This window comes from Aotus nancymaae, unplaced genomic scaffold (assembly GCF_030222135.1).
Source record: "Aotus nancymaae isolate 86718 unplaced genomic scaffold, 86718_ANA_hifiasm-v0.15.2.pri h1tg000025l, whole genome shotgun sequence".
Classification (NCBI taxonomy): domain Eukaryota; kingdom Metazoa; phylum Chordata; class Mammalia; order Primates; family Aotidae; genus Aotus; species Aotus nancymaae.
In genome coordinates this window covers 40105532-40118047 of record NW_026988438.1, presented here as the reverse complement: position 1 = coordinate 40118047, position 12516 = coordinate 40105532, and the positions used below count along the sequence as shown (strand labels likewise).

The 12516-nt window shown below is 37.3% G+C and overlaps 1 protein-coding gene across 2 annotated transcripts in view; it reads right to left on the bottom strand.

The window, feature by feature from the left end:
• The window catches only part of TMEM196 (transmembrane protein 196), a 399697-nt gene extending 389011 nt beyond the window's left edge, over positions 1–10686 (bottom strand). The window contains exons 1-2 of one of the 2 annotated variants that reach the window (XM_064380552.1): positions 10605–10686; positions 3447–3573 (exon numbers count right to left, since the gene is read on the bottom strand). The gene's annotated coding sequence lies outside the window, so the exon portion shown is untranslated. Of the gene's footprint in view, positions 1–3446; positions 3574–9452; positions 9469–10604 lie in introns of those variants that run through there. The other variant, XM_064380553.1, reaches the window with a different exon arrangement.
• Positions 10687–12516: the final 1830 nt, after the last annotated feature.

Here is a 12516-nt window from a genome sequence, read left to right as displayed (position 1 = left end):
GACTATCTTCCACGTTTTACAAATAAAGAAGGGAAGAACCAGAAAACTTAACTGACCCAGCTTGCCCATGATTAAACTATTACCAGCAGAACTGAGCTAGAACCCAGTTTTCCGATCCTACTTTCAAAATTGTTTGACTACAACATACCTCCCTGTAAGGGAAGTAATTCATTTATGTAAGTTTTGTGCAATTTTAATGTTTTAGAGGAAAACTATAGCACTTTCAAAGTTCCTCAGTCTCTCGCATACTTTCTACATGGCATATGAGTTGTTCTTTATAAAATAGTAATACATAATAATGTACTGTCTTAAAAATAGCATCCTTACCTCTTAATGACAGATGAAAGAATATTTCTCAACTACTAAATGAAAATATTAGTTGTGAGTGATATGAGATTCTGCTTGTTGAGGAAGCTCTCAGCAGAAAAAGTGGGTTTCGGCTTTGTTTAATTTTTAATTCATTTTTACTTGATAAAACAAACATATAGAAAAGTATGGGATATACTCCTGTTAATGCAAGTATCCATGTACAAAAATGACTCGATTAAACACATATTAATACTTTGCTACATATGGTTTAAAACCCCTTTAGCAAACAAAAACATTATGAAAGGGTAAAGAATTCCAAATCCTCTTGGATTCTAGTCCTGCTGAGGCACTGGGGCTATTGCCCATCCACTGCTTCGGCCTTTCCAATACTCCTGTCCCCGCTTGTCTTACTCTCCTGTGCTTACAAAGCCTCTTTATCTTCCTTTATCTTCTTTCAGCCCAGCTCTGAGTTTTAGCCTAAGAAAATGCCAGTGAAACCTCCTCTTTCTTTCTCCTGAAATTCTGTCACCCAACAAAGCCTCCTAACAAGGCCCCATCTGTCACTGGAGCTCTTTTGCAAACATCGTCCTTTTAACTACAAATTATTTTGCATTTCTGACTTGTTGCATTATTCATGCTTTTAGCCTCATAAAATAACTCCCCAAGGCATGTTATTCCTTTTGACACAAATTTTTCATTTTCTGTACCTATTTTGTGTGACTAGAACATAAGCAATCATAAATAATAACTCGGTGGCTTCTGGAGTGATGTTTCTCCAGGACTGTATTGTCATCCCATATAAAACGTATAGTATGGATTCTTCAAGTAAAAAGATAAGTATCTTATTAGTCCTATTAAGGCTCATAAGTCTGAAGTTACAGATAACAATAAGAATACTTGTTTATAACTCATCTCAATACTAGAGGAACTACTGGAGCCAAAATAACTACAAAGTGATAATACACATGTGTACATCACTTAACAGTTTTGTAAATCACTTTTGCTTACATTACTTCATGTGATTTTCACAACAGTAAGAGGTTTACAAATGAGTGACATGTAGACTACTAGCCTTTTAATTTGCTTCTGTTTTCACAAATAGCATTTATTATATAGAGTGCTGCAATAAAAAGCCAGATAGAGTCTTGCCTTTCACAATGCCAAATCAAAAAGGTAACTGCATAGCCCACTCCAGAAATAAACCTTATGAAGACTTGTTCTTTGCAGGGGCCTGCTCATCATCCAATACCATCCTCTTGGCTGTGGACATTTTGATGAAACATTAAAAATAGAGTCAACCAACCTAAATATCTGTAACAATATCTGGAAAGATGTAGAATTCAGAATTGCATGAAGACAACAGAAGATTGGTGAACTTGCTATAATGTACACTTAGGACTGGCAATTCTGTATGTGCTCCTGTAACCCCAGCCACATGTCCCTGACAGGAGCAGAGTTGGGTATGGTGCATAATAAATGTTCTGTTTCTAAGCCATATAAACACACTCCATGCCTGGAGAGTGTTCTGGGGTCTGGGCATATCTCCTCTGGAGTATTCAACTTGTCTCTTGAATGCCATACAGGGCAATGTTGTATGCTGAATTGTGTCCCTGCCAAATTCATAATTTGAAGTCCCAACTCTTATTACTTCAGAATATAACTGCATTTTGGAAATAAGGTTTATAAAGAGATAATTAAGTTAAAATGTGGTCCTAATCCAATCTGACTAGAATACTTCAGAGAAGAGGAAGAAATGCCAGGGGTGTGAGTGCACAAAGGGTCACCTATGTGAAGAGGCATCAAGAGGGAAGCCATCTGCAAATCAGAGAGAGAAACTTTAGGAGAAACCAATGCCTTGATTTTGCCAGCACCTTGATTTTGGATTTCTACCTTCAGAACTGTAAGAAGATACATTTTATTGATTAAGCCACCTAGTCTTTAGTACTTTGTTACGGCAACCCTAGCAAACTATTCCAACAACAAAGAAAATTAGTCATGGATATTTCAAGGGCACCAAATGGCCAACTGCAATCAAGCTAAAGCATCACAAGGGGTCCTGAGTTCCTCATCCAAAGACCCTCAACCTTGGTGCCCAGTCACCCTCCACCAATACCCTGCTTCTTCTTTTGTTTGGCTTTGCATCATGGCTTGGTATGGCCCAGAAGCTTTAGATTCTGAGCATTGAAAAGGAGGAAGTTCTATATGGGCTTATCTCCAGGCACATTGTAGAAAAGGTAATCAAACATTTTCCATTAAATATAAGCACCCTCTCTTGCCATCAGATCTTGTATGTATTGTTGTACAGATTATGTTTATCAGTTCTTCAATGTAATGAAAAATGATAAAACAATCTTTTCTTATTATTTAAACTTTTATATTCAACATATTCTAAGAGAAAATTAAGTTTCTTGAACTGGTTGTGAGGAGGGTTACAAAAGCCATCCTGCCACACTCACAGTACTCATAGTATGCCACAGCAAATATGGCATAAAATTATATCCTTGCAACTGCTTCTACCAGGTTTATGAAATTATTCTACAGTTTCCAGTTTCTTCTTACTTAGGTGCTAGTGATAACCAGTAAGGAAGGTAAGCCTCTGCTTAGTCCAACCCAAATTCCTTCTCATCCGGCTTCTGTTTTCTCACGTTGTTCTCTTCCCTTTGAGGAATGAAACTTTATCTATGTCTGGATCCTTACTTTTCAATCTCTGTTTATACAGTTCCCCCAAATGTATGCAATAACATTTAGCAATTAATGTCTATAAACTCTTTTCATCTTGCAAAACCTTGGCTGCCTACAAATTTATCACCCTGGAAATGACATCTGCCTATTCTATCAGGTTGGAAACACTGCGTGGCAACCTGAGCACCTGTACCTTTTTCTCCAACATGCTGGGAAGTTGGAGGAGCGTGGATCTTTTATGGCAAGAGCCATTCCCAAATGGTGCCTGAGCTAAAAGCAGATCTCATGGTGGCAAGGGTACAAACACAAAAACCAATCAACACTGATAGATATTATGTGGCATATGAAGCATTTTCAAAATAATCATGAGATAGACTCAAAGGAACATTAAAATTTATCAAATAACTTACTGTGAGCCCCTGGCTTTGTTACAGGTATATCATCATAGCACTTACTAGCCACTGGAGAAGCCAGAATTATGTCAGCGATACAACAGCCTGCCACTCATTGGATGATACCCTCTGTGATGTTCCTGACACTGCCAGCATCACCTCTCCATCACAGACTTATAGCTTCCTTCAGCTGCAGAAGGAAAAAAAAAAAAAAAAAAAAACAACTCTTTTTTCGTTCTTGTCTACTAAGCAAATGAATATTATAATGTACAAAGAAATGAGCTTAATTGATTAGGTCCTCATTCATTTATTCACTCATGTCACAAAAATTAACTGAATTCCAAACATGGACCAAGTACTAAATTCATTTTTTAAAATTTAATGAATAAAATGAGTAGATGCATAGGTGAAGAAATGACTAAAACTACTGTGATTATTAATTCTCTTTTGTAGAATAAGTATGAATTATTCTCAAAGTACAGAGGCTTAACACAGAAGACAAGATAGGGAAGAAACTTCTACCGGTTTAAAGAGACCAGGAGGACAGAGAAGGGAAATTTAATTGTGAGATATCAATGATAGGACTGTGTTCCAGATTCAGAAGCTGTCATTACTTGAGAGAAGAAGGAAGAAACAAAACAAAATGTTATTAATAATGATGACAACATGTAAGTCTACTTGGTTCTACCATAAATATTTGTATAGACGTTTCTATTTTCAAACTAATACTGATTATAAGTTTATCAGTTTAGCTTACCACAACCCTGAAGAGGTTTACATTGCAATCATTCCACTCTACCTATTAAAAACTGATTGTTTTGCAACTCTTATTATTTCTAAGTTGCAGATTATTTGCTTATTTCAGTGAATTTTGTTGTATTTGGGCCTATGCCTGGGGTCACAACTCCTTAAACTAACATATAAGAAAAAGTTGAGTCACAAACCCATTAAGATCCATTTCCTTATCTGCAAAGCACAGGCTGAATTAACAGGACTAGGTTGCCCACACTTAGAGAAGCGTTCAATCATTTTGGGACTTCCTTTAGAACATAAACTTCTCAATGACAGAAATCGTGGGCATATTCACATTTGCCTTACCTGTAACAGATGCCAATAAGATTTTCAGATAAGTGACTGAATGGGTAAATGTGCTCTGGACAGACCTCACCAAGACACTGGGTTTAGCACTAGTGGGGCAACTATCTGAAGAGGAACATAGGCAAACCACTATGGAAGTAACATGCAGTAAAGAATCTGAAAAATTCTTTATTTTAAATGAGGGGGACTTTGGGTGTGCAGCCTAGTGAAGAAATGTTTTAAAGTTTTGAGGGAATGATTGTTGTCTCCAAACATCTGAAGGAAGCACATGGAGAAGGTCATTAGTGAAATAGTTTCCTCCCACTGAGAGCAAAATCCATGAGAAGAGGAAATGTATCATTTTATCTTCAGCATTTATGGTATATAACAGGCACTCAGTCAGCATTTATTAAATGATGAATAAGGTACAAAAATCAGATTTGGGCTCAAATACAGATAGAACTTCATAAAAGAAGAATTGCTCAAAAATGGAATGCCTTTCTGGGTGGTGAGATTTCAGTATGTAGGCTATTAAAATAAAATTTGTATAACCATCACTTGGGTTTAATTCTAAGATCTCCTGATTTATGCATGGGGCTTCCAATGAGTTACTAAATATTTTCTGGGCCCAGTGGTTCTGAAAGTTATACCCAGTATGAATGTGATTCATAATCACACAAATTGCTTCACCAGTGAGATTATCCAATCATCTACAAAAATCATACTATTAATCCAGAAGCCTCAAGAAAAGAAGCATAAATAGATAAATGCAATCCATCATTACTGCCAAAAGAAAACATAGGAACAATAACAAGATTTCAAAGTAGGTATTCTATTAAACTCTTTCAATAAAGCACTTCAAACAATGAAAAGTACATTTAATGTGGAAAATTAAATTGTTCATAAAAATAGACAAATAAAAACAAAAATATATCCTATTGCAGATTTTTATTTAAAATTTGCTGCAATATGCAGACTGATTGGAATGGGCCATTTTATCTAATTCTATGTAATATACAATTTTAGATAATCCTTTCACAGATATATTTTAATAGTCTATAGTTTTACTGGTTAGGATATTTATATTGGTTAGGATGTTTTAGGATATTGACCTTCCATGCCTCAAGAATTCCTGCCAACTACTTTATCCGATATCCAGAAAACACTCATTTTTTATATTCCCAAACAACACAATGTTTATTTCATTTTTTCTGAAGACAAGAGCAACTCTAAGTCAAATCTCCATAGTTAATTATAATTGGACCTCTCTCAAGGTCTTTTCTTGTGTGAAGTACTCAGGGATAGAATTATTTCTACTTGACCACTGTTTAGTCAGGGTTGTAGTTTTTCTAAGACTTTTTTAAACACTGGAATGTTTTGGAAATAAAACCTCCTTTATTAATGTAAGAGCCCTGCCGGTAAACATGAGCTAATTCTGTTGAGTCAGGACTTACTGATAGATTCCTGAATTCACCCAGAGCTTTAAATGTTGTATTCCAAGTGCCCTTTGCCCTCAAGGAATCAAAGAGTGCATTAATGTAGTTGTCACTGTAATATTTAATAAGAAACCTTGCATAGGATTTTAGAAACTTTCCATTTGAAGGTGTTTTGGGTCCTAAATAATACAGAAGCTATCAATATACAAATAAGGTTGAGAAGGCAGGAAAGCTTGTTGATTTTGCTTACTCTACAATCCCAGGACACAGGAAAATGGAACTTAAGAAGCAGGTAGTCCAGAAAGAAGAAATCTTCAAGTCTGCTGTTTTTACTATGTGCAACAGTTGAAATTAACTGTCAAATCAGGTTTTAATCTAGCTAAGGTAAATATAAAAAAGAACAATTTGCAGTTAACAAAAACATGTCTATTATTATGCCACAAAACTGCAAAGGAAGCCACAGGACTTAATTGTTGTAATGATGACAACAGATCTCACTGCATTTCATGTTTAATGTTTTGGAAATCTTTTAATACAGAAAGAATTGATTCAAGGCCTCTCTACATGTAAATTCAATAACTGTTGACCAATTATATTTTATGCCATGTCAATAAATATTTGTCTAGCTTCTCCATGTGATTGAAAATGGCCTAAAAAAATGAAAGATTTTCTGTGTCTTGTGCCAAGCATAGCGCTTTGTTAAGAATAGATATACAATTAGCATTGTTTTCTCAGAAGTAGTAACTTCATCTATTGTTCTAAGAATAATAGGTCTATCCCTCTGATTTTTTTTTTTTTTTTTTTTTTTTTGCCAATGAGAAAAAAGAAGAGAAAGAGGAAAAAGAAAAGGAGAAAGAGAAAAGTAAGGGGAAAGAGGAAGAGAAGGAAAATAAAAGCAGAGAAAGAAGAGCCTGACATTGACTGGATTGCCATAATTAAAACAATCAATTCCCATTTAAATGTATTTGGATCATTGCTCACACTTACAGTACCTGGGTTGACACAAATTAATGTTCCATAAATGCTAATTGATGGGTTGTTTGATAACTGAAAAACCTGTATCCATGTTAAGTCACTGTCATGTTCTGGGGAATCTGGAGGAGGATTTCCAAAGACCCTTTGCAAAGATCGAAAAGTTAAACACTTAGCTTTCTCTCTTCCTCTCCCTCTTGTAAGTTAAAGCTATCTCTGTGTTTTAAATTTACTGTGCAGATAAACAATCCTAATACTAGTTTCCATAAATTAAAAGAAACACTTTATCCTTCCTGTAAACTAGCTGTTAGGTTCATTTAAAGTTATAAATTGTTTTCACTGCTGTATTTATTTTTTGATGGAATGAAGTTAATAATTCAGTGTTTTGCAGTCAGAGAAACTAGTCATTGAGTAACAAACTTACGGATACACTTGCAAGAATTAGCCACATCAGAGTGGCGTGAGTTGCATCAGGTCTGGTCCTCAGCCTGTTTGTTCTCAGCATCTCTCCCTATCAACTTTTGCATCTGGTATTTACTTTAAGTTTTGCCTCTGGGTACTTTCCATGATTCCCTTCATCTATAAAAATATCTCATGTCCCTTCCTTATGACAGGTTTAATATGGTGATATTTAAGCTATGGCACACAGTTCCTGATAATGACAGGGTGTTATCTTTCCCCGTTGTCACTTTTACTTTTAACGGGGACTTCAGTGTTTTGTACTTATGGTGGCCAATTGTCTTGGTTTGCCTGAAACTTCTCTGGCTTTAGCACTGAAAATCCCACATCTCAGGAAAGCCCTCAGTCTTGGACAAACGAAGAAAGGTTGTTTACCATAAGGGCACTGAAAGAATTCTGTAAAAAATGGCAATTAAGAGAAACTTTTTAGCTTTCTCTCTCAAATTGCAATTCTCAGTTGGGGGGTTTCTCAAATCCCTGCTTAGGATGATCTACCAGGTCTCCTCAGGAGTTCAGGGCCTCCTGTCTTTTTTCTTACCCACCACATCCTTCAAGACTAATTTCCCAGATGCTTGGCTCAGTGTGCATTCTGGGTGATCCAAGCCTCCCCTTGTTTTTCTTTGTTCAGTAAGAGACATTTGCTTCCCAGCCATGTCAGTGTCCATCAATTTAAAAAGAAAATCAAAGGAGTGACAATCTGTTCTTAGACTGCCTTCACAGTTCCCCACCTGGAAAAACAGTATTCCTTTTCTGCAGCACTTAAATCCTATAGAGGCAACAATGAAAACCCAAGGGAAATTATCTACAAATATGAACAGACAGTCCCCAATTTATTTATGGGTTTGACTTATGATTTTTTTTTACTTTACGATGGTGTGAAAGCAATACTAACTCATTAGAAACCAAACTTTGAGTAAGTACCTATATAATCATTCTGTTTTTCATTTTTGGTATAGTATTCAATAAATTATCTAAGATATTCAACACTTTATCATGAAATAGGTGTTGTGTTAGATGATTTTGCTCAATTGTAAGCTAATATAAGTGTTTTGAGCACTTTTAAGGTAAGCTAGGCTAAGCTATGATGTTCTATAGGTATTAAATAAGTTTCTTTTTATTTGTTTTGTTTGTTATTATTTCTAGAGAGGAAGCCTTGCTATGTTGCCCAGGCTGGACTGGAACTTGCATTACCTACACCAATGTTGTTTACCATTAGTTCCTGTACACAGAGTTTGACTATTTATCATGCCTGAGTTAAAAGAATAATGGCAGTTCCAGCTGTGTAGGTCTGTCATCTTTCTGTATTTCAGATCAATCTGTGGCTTTGGAATGCCCCCCATTTCTCAGGCATTGATGATTTTCTGGTGACAGAAAAATAAGGAGGCAGAAATTTTAAAAGGCTCATTGCAGGATTATTAAAATGCATTTGAACAAAGTAGTTGATTTTAGTAACAAAAAAGAACTTACCAAATAATTTTTGTTATGGGCTGAATTGTACCCTCCTTCAAATTCATGTTGAAGTGCTAACCCCTAGTACCTAAAAATGTAACTGTATTTAAAGTAGGGTCGTTCACGTGGTAAATTAAATGAGGTCACTAGGGTGGGCCCTAATCCAGTATGACTGGTGCCCTTAAGAGACAAGATAAGGATATGATACACTGACACATTCAAGACAGGAAGAACATGTAAAGATATAGGGAGAAGATGGTCATCTTTAAACTGAGGAGAAAGGCCAGGAATATACTCTTCGCTCTCAGCCCTCAGAAGAATCCAACCCTGCCAAAACTTTGATTTTATTTCTAGCCTCCAGAATTGTAAGAAAATACATTTCTGTTTTTTAAGCCACTCAGTCTGTGGTACTTTTTTATGACAGACCTAGCGAACTACAGTAGTGCCCCTTATCTGCAGGGGATACGTTCCAAGACTGCCAGTTGATGGCTGAAACCGCTGATGGTACCAAACCCTGTTTCAATTTTTCCTATACATACATTTCTATGATAAAGCTGAATTTATAAATTAGGCTCAAAAAGAAAGTAACAATAATAATAAGATCAAACAAATATAAACTGTAGAAAAAAGTTATGTGAACATGATTGCTCAAAATGTCTTATTGCATTGTACTCACCCTTCTTGTGAGGATGTGAGATGAAACCATGCCTGCACGATGAGATGAAGTGAGGTGGATGAGGTAGGCATTGAGATGTAAATGGAAAATTCCAGAAATAAACAATTCATAAATTTTAAATTGCATGGCATCCTGAGTAGTGTGAGGAAATCTCACTCTTTCCCTCTCCATCATCGCTTGGTACCTGTCTTGGTTATCAGATTGACTGTCACAGGGTTCTTGTGCTTCTGTTCAAGCAACATTTATTTTACTTGGTAACGGCCCCAAAGCACAAGAGTAGTGATGTAATACTTTCAGACCGAGGATGGCCACAGGTAACTGAACCCATGGAAAGTGAAACCACAGATACTGGGGGACTACAGTAATGCAGTTTTCTACTAAACACAGAATATACTAAGTGGTCAAAACAGAGCTCTCATTAAAGATGGACGGAAACTTTGTTCAAGACAGGAACCCAGAGTGGGTGGATTAATTACATGCAGTGGGTTTGCACCTGTCTCACTGGATCCTGGACTCTTATCCCTAAGTATACAGTAGCTTCTCAGCAATCAAAATAGAAAGAAATATAAAGCTTTCCTAACAGTGTGAAAGGATATTCGATTTTCCTCTTTCTTCCAAACTATCAGTGAAATCTCTTGAAAATAGCTTTAGAGATGTAATATCAAGTGCTTATTTATCTTCCTCTTATAAATAACCTCTATCACTAATCTCTTATTTCACCACAAGCCACACCATTCCACTCAACCTTGAAAAACCTAACAATATCCTATTTCATCCCAGAGAGCATTACTCTATGCACAGCAAATTACAAATATAGTTGACCAAACATTAAACAGGAACTATATATTGAGAAAAAAAATGCTTATTGGCTCTTAAAAATGAAAAGACAGGGTGAATTCTATGATACGTTGATTATATCTTAATAAAGCTGTATGTATTTTAAAAAAAATAAACACTCCACCTTTGGTGGTAACCCTTTACATTTTGCCCTACTTTTTGGTGATGTCTTGGAATCACGTAATTCACTTCGATTGCCATTGCTGTTCTACTTTCCCCTTAGGCAACATTTTAGGATTATTACTTAGTCAAAAGAAGAGATAAAGATCTCCGATGAAAAGTCAGATGGCTGAGAAAGATGAAAATAACACTGACCTTGGACCTGCTTTCCTAGTTTCGTTCAGGAAATGTTTGAAGGAATTTGCCATGGTTGTTTTTCACCAGCAGGTCATGAAACTCGATTCTAACCTTACAATTTTCACAAGCATTCTGGGAATTCCTCCTCTGTCCCTCTCTTCCCGTATCTTCTTTCTGACAGCAGGTGAAGTGCATCTACTAGGTAATAGGTCCTGTTTGAGAGTAATCAAAGTCACCTGTCTCTGGTCCTCTTAGGCCAGGTGCCCCTGTGGTCTTGATGGGGGTTGTAGGTGGTTTCATCATGTCATCAGCAATTCATAAAGTGGTATGTAGAGAGTAGATATTGCCTGTGAAGTTCCATTTACTTATCGTTTGATTTATTGCAGAAGTTTATAGAAAAGCAGGCCCGTTGCCAGTCTCATACTAAGGACTCAGAAAACTTGCTTCTTGAATTGCACTTGAGGAATAAAGATTTCCTGATGGCAGCAAATAGTGCTGAGGTTAAGTGATCCTCTCGCCTCAGCTTCCTGAGTAGCTAGGACCACAGATGTGCACCATCATACTCAGCTATTCTTCTTCTTGTATTTTTTGTAGAGATGGGGCTTTACTGTTGCCCAGGCTGATCTCAAACATCTGGCCTCAAGCAATCCTCCTACCTTAGCCTCCCAAGGTCTGGAATACAGGCATGAGCCACAGTGTCTGGCCTGGTCTTTTTACAAATGGAAAATACAGTATCTTTCATTATTGCTCTTTACCTGATTAATAAAAAGATCCAAATTAACTGTTGTTTGCTTTTCTCTTGGATGGATTTTATGCCAAGATTGTTTTGTAAAAAGCCTAAGAAACTTCAGCTAGAGCAAACACAGCAGCCCTACATCAAAATTGTCATTTACCAGTCTTTCGAGAGCTGGTGTCAGGAAACCTATGTTAAACTGGTTTAGGCACAAAGAATTTCTCTCTCACAACTAAAAACTCCAGTTTCAGGCATTCCAGTATCCAGGGCTTGAAGAGTGTGATCAAACTTGCGTTTCGTTCTTGTTTTGTTATTTCCTCTATTTGCATTTGATTATATTAGTTTCATCCCTGGGCTCCGCAAAGTTTCAGGCATTCCAGCAACCAGGGCTTGAAGGTGGTTTCAGGCATTCCAGTATCCAGGGCAGTTTCAGGCATTGTCAGGCATTCCAGTATCCAGGGTTTAAAGAGTGTGATCAAACTTGTGTTTCGTTTTAGTTTCATTGTTCCCTCTATCTGCATTTGATTATATTAGTTTCATCCCTGGACTCCACAACGCTGCCCAGCAGCTCTGGGCTTTCCCTTTCTGGGAACAAAATGGCTCCATCAGCTCCAGTCTCGCATTTCCTCATGTTCCAGGTTCAGGGTGTCATGCATGGCCTTGTAATTGCCCCTTGGCTAAACGATGTTTCCCAGAGTTTTCTTCACTGAGTGTTGCTGATTAGAGTTGACCACAGAGAAATCCATGTAAGATTTGGAAGATCACAGTGGAGCAGGAGCACTGTTACTCTTGGAAGGTGGATGTAGCTCAGGCCATGATTGCACCAGTGCACCCCAGCCTGGGTGAGACAGGGAGACCTTGTCCCCCACCCCCCAAAAAAAGCCAGCACAAAGAGAGGAAACCAAAGTTTCCATTGTCCATGAATGGGCAGGCTTCGTGATTCTTTCATTAGACAATAATTGAACTCTTCCTTATCTCCCCTTCACCCATTTCTTGATTTATCATCATGATATAAAAGGTCTGGCCGGGCACGGTGGCTCACGCCTGTAATCCCAGCACTTTGGGAGGCCGAGGCGGGTGGATCACGAGATCAAGAGATCGAGACCATCCTGGTCAACATGGTGAAACTCCGTCTCTACTAAAAATACAAAAAATTAGCTGGGCATGGTAGCGCGTGCCTGTAATCCCAGCTACTCA